We start from the raw sequence: 4,324 nt of genomic DNA, 5'->3' as shown, positions 1-4,324 counted from the left end.
GTGTCCCCAAGAGAGGAGGAGATCAGGACACAGACACGCACCGAGGGCGACTGTGTGAGGACACAGGGAGAGCATGGCGTCCACGCGCCGGGGAGACAGGCCTCGGGAGGAGCCAGCCCTGCACACACCTGCATCTTGGAACTCCGACTCCAGGACGGGGACAATAAACTGTTGTTTGAGCCTCCTGGTCTGTGGTGTTTGTCACAGAAGCCAGAGCCTACTAAGACTGTGAGCGAGCTGGATCCTGCACGCACACCCAGATGGTGGTGTGTGCCCGGCCTGGCTGGGGTGGGCACCTGCCTGCCCATGGGGCACCGTGCACTGATGCAGCCAGCCTCTCCCTCTGGTGCCACCCTTGGCAGGCGTCCTGGCCCGTCGCTGCGGTGGGGTGGGGAGGGGGTCCTCTGTGGAGGCCGCCAACCTCGCTCTTGCTGGTGCTCGCTGACAGCTGTCTCCTCCCCATCGTACCCACCCTGCTCCCGGCTACAATGTCACAACTCAAAGCCTGGGGCTGCCGGAACCCCCGTGGTTGGGAAGGTGTGTTTTACTGTGGGGGTTGGGGGGAGATAGGCAGGGACTTCCTTTGCACAAGTCTGACGACAGGGGGCCGCTGAAACCCCCAGCTCCGAGGCCAGCGCACATCCACGGGTGACCGGCCCCAAACCTTCCCCAGCCCTAGCTGCCAGCGGGCAGCAGGGTCCCTTGCAGCTTGTGGTCTGTCCTGAAGCCAGCAGTGAAGCCGGAGACCTCCTGCTGGTGGCCCTCTGCCGAGGACCAATTTCTCCCCAGGAGGGAGGAGCCATCACCTTTGCAGAGGTGAGGAGAAGGGGCCGCGCCGCCCTCCACTCTCAGGCTGGTGGAGAACATCCCAGGTGACTCTCTACAGACCCCGAGTCGGGGGTCCTTAAACCAGATCGGAGGGCTCTAAGCGCAGAGGATGGTATTGACACACTGAAAGTGGACCACTTACGAACACGTTTACCGAAACCACCTTAGGGAGATGGAGGAGCCAGCCACACCCTGGGGAGAGGGGTCTGTAGCACTTCGAACCGACAGGACCATTGCATAAAAAATAAAGAAATCCTACAAACCAGAGAGAACAAGATCAGCAGGCCGATGGCCAAATGGGCCGCGGTCGTTGGCAGACGCTCTGTGGTTGTTGGGCCAGTAAGCGTGGGAAGCGTTGGTTAGCCTCATTCATCTGCCAGGTGACAGCTCTATGGGGGGGGGGGGTTGCTGCCTCCGGGGCTGGTGGGGGAGGGGCAGCCACGGCTCCGCCCGCAGCGCCCATGCGTCCTAGGAGCGCAGTGAGAACGAGTCCGGAGACCACGTGCTGGGATCCCTCCAGCCCAGCTCAGAACCAAGCCAGACTTGCGTAGATTGTTGTTAGGCTTCAAAGGACATGCGAGAGAGCTTCGATGGAAAGACAGGGAATGACGAACAGGGTGTGGGGCCGCCCACCAGGCTCGCCGAGGGCATCGTGGTGAAAGCCGCAGAGAGCCTGCGTGGGCAGATGGAGGATGTGTGGCATGAAGCGAGGGTCTGGGCCCCTGGTTCCGTGAGAAAAGGAGAGAGGAGGGAGGCGGAGGGACAGCTCGGGCCACAGGCCACAGCCTGGGGATGCTCTCCTCCTGCACCACCCCGGTTACCTGCCATTACCACGCGAGGGCACACGGCCTCTATTTCTCACCGAGGCTGCTTTGGGCACAGGGCCGTCCTCTGTCTGTCTTCTGTCCTCACCCCCAAGGGGTTCCTGAAGGGGGCGGACGCCCAGCTGGGACCCGAGCCACCTGCCAGGAACACCCGTGTATCCTGGGCGTCGCTGTGGTGCTGGGGACGGAGGGAGGCTTTACATGATCCTCCATCCTTCCAACAACCGGGTGTGGACGGTGTCAGCACTCAGCCCGAAGACTGCCCTCCCCACTTCTCTGCCCCCTACCCCTTGTCCAGGCCTAGCCTCCGTGACAAGAGCGCTCAGAGACAACGCGGGCTCTGTGAGCTCTTCGCTGTTCTCTCTGGAAGGTTTCGGGACCGCAGGAAGGACACAGCGGGGCTGGCTTTGGGGCCTTGGCAGGGTCCCTGTTTGTAGTTTTGGGAACTGAGGTGTGGTGGGGCCGGGCTTGCCCTGAGCTGTCCTCGAGGCCCCGGCTGCTTGAGAAGGCCCATTCCTCTTTGTGCTCCCTGCCAGTTCTGGGAAGAAGGGAAATGGGGTCGCTCGCTGTGCTTCCTGAGGAAGCTCCGCCAGGAAACACGCCAGGCCCCGGGGAGCCTGGGTCCAATGCTGGAAGCGAACCTGGGGAGCCTGGGCCATGGCCCTTGCAGAGCTGGCAGCTGAGTCCTGCAGCCTCCACGGTCTTGGAGCCACACCTGGGGGCAGCTTCCGTGAATGCTCCAGGCCCCAGCGAGGAGCCAGCAAGGCCCAGGGACCTGGCTTCCAGGAACTGGCCCAGGGAGGGGGCTCCAGCCAGGGCCTGGGGCCATGCCAAAGCTGTGGGCAGTGTGCCTGCAGCCGGAGTCTGTCCCCCAGAAAGATGCTCAGGCCTTCCAGAGAATGCCAGCTCACCACGGTTTGCTGATTTATTAAACCAATAAAGGACCCAAAGGAAGGGTCAAATTCAGGCTCTGGCCCTGCGGCCTCAGGCTGCTAGATCAACCCTCTCAGGAAGAGTTGAGTGGGGTCAGAACAGGATTCTTGGCCTGGCTTTTCCCCCGCAGGCCTTGGTCACCTGTGAGATGAAGCTGAGTGGCATTTGGGGCCCCTTCCCAGGACGATGCTGTGTCTGAGTACTGGTGGCCCTGAGCATGTAGCCAGTGGGGCGGGGGTGGGTGGGGTGGGACCACGTGGGCTGTGGGGGGAGGGTGGCTTTGAGACATTTACCCTGAGATTGGTCTTGCTATGGGTGGTACCTATTGTCCCCTAGTGGATGCTGTCCTTTGGTCACTGGGGGACCCCGGGGAGGTCAAGGGGCATCTGGCAGCCATGGGTTTCCACCTGCTCAAGGCCCAGACCGGAGAGAACTAGGCTTGGATGAAGGTGGGAGCCTGGAGACACAGTGCAGGCTATGCCGGGAGGGGGCCGGGGTGAGGGGAGCCCCGGGAGTGCAGGGCCTGCCCCACCCTGGCTCTGATGACAGGGGAGCAGCCCCGCCCCTGCCCTTTGGTGGTGGTGCTGCCCTCGGGTAGCCGGGCCATTGCCTCTCTGTGGAGCCAGGAATCTCGCTCTCTCAGGGAGACTCTGCTGCTCCGGCCATTCTTCCTCTCCCCGTTCCCCTTCCAGTCCTTCCGCAGCTGGGCCCCCGTAAACACTGGGGAGGGGCAGGGCACGGCAGAAGTGGACTGAGGGAACAAGGGAACAGGTCATTACAGAAGACACCGCAGCTGGGTGAAAGCTAGGAAGGGCGCCGACAGTCAGCACAGGGGACAGCTCCAACAGCCAGAGCACAGCAAGTGCAAAGGCCCCGAGGCAGGAGAGAGCCAGGCACATGGGGACAAAGCAGAGAGGCCAACAGGGCTGGAGGGGCTCTGGGGAAAGGTACAGGATTCGGATCTCACGGGGATGAAGACCAGAGCTCACCACTGACCCCATCTCTTAGTGAGCCAGTGGTCGGTGACACAGGATGGGCAGTGGTGACCAGGACTGTGATCAGTGGCAGGTGAAGATAGCTGTTCTCCGATTGGGAGACCAGTTACTAGCAGACCTGCTTTCCTGGCTCCCAGGCTCCCAGGCATGGGGGCTGTGGGTAGGGCTGTCTGCTCCAGCAGGAGTTATAAATGGACCAGAGCGGCTGTTGTCACGGTGACCAGAGTGACTGCTCCTGGGGCAGCCCCGGTCGGCGCCCCCATGGCCCCTGCTCTCCCCCTGGGAACAGGAGCCTGGCTGGCCTCGGCCTTTTAAGGGCATTTCTGGGCAAGCACCTCCATTAGCGGTCTGTACCGGCTGCAATGTGATCTCGCTGGAGCCTGGCTCTCGGTACGGCAGGAAGCTCTTCCTGGCTGGGCAGACAGCCACCACTGCCTGTCCAGGCAGGCGCCCCCACGTGCCACCTCCCCTGGATGGGGAGGGGGCGCATGAACATCCCCCCGGAACTGCTCCACTGGCGTAGGTGGTTGGCCACTGTGTGGAGAATGGGGGTCCGGGCATTGCTCTGGAGCCCTGATGGGGGGGGGCAGGGTCCCGGGACCCTCTGTACAGCATGTTGCCCCTTACCTTCCCTGGCTCTGGGCTACTTTCAAAACCAAAAGCACTTACCCCTGCAGAAGGCAGGAGGGAGAGCGTGGGGGTCCCAGGCTGAGACCACCTGGGGTCTCGGGTCAGGTTTGTGTG

At 62.7% G+C, this 4,324-nt stretch overlaps 1 long non-coding RNA gene across 1 annotated transcript; it reads right to left on the bottom strand.

Annotated features, from left to right (window-relative positions):
- On the bottom strand, nucleotides 1-2,350 carry LOC145716568 (uncharacterized). The gene is made up of 3 exons (XR_014139359.1): nucleotides 1,940-2,350; nucleotides 1,691-1,830; nucleotides 1-1,501 (listed from the first exon to the last, which is right to left on the bottom strand). It is a non-coding gene; the product is annotated as an uncharacterized LOC145716568 (long non-coding RNA).
- Between the last annotated feature and the right edge of the window lie 1,974 nt (nucleotides 2,351-4,324).

This window comes from Leptonychotes weddellii, chromosome 1 (assembly GCF_054177405.1).
Source record: "Leptonychotes weddellii isolate Sample4059 chromosome 1, ASM5417740v2, whole genome shotgun sequence".
Taxonomy (NCBI): Eukaryota; Metazoa; Chordata; class Mammalia; order Carnivora; family Phocidae; genus Leptonychotes; species Leptonychotes weddellii.
The sequence above is the reverse complement of the archived record's forward strand: the minus strand, read 5'-3'. Positions and strand labels throughout refer to the sequence as shown.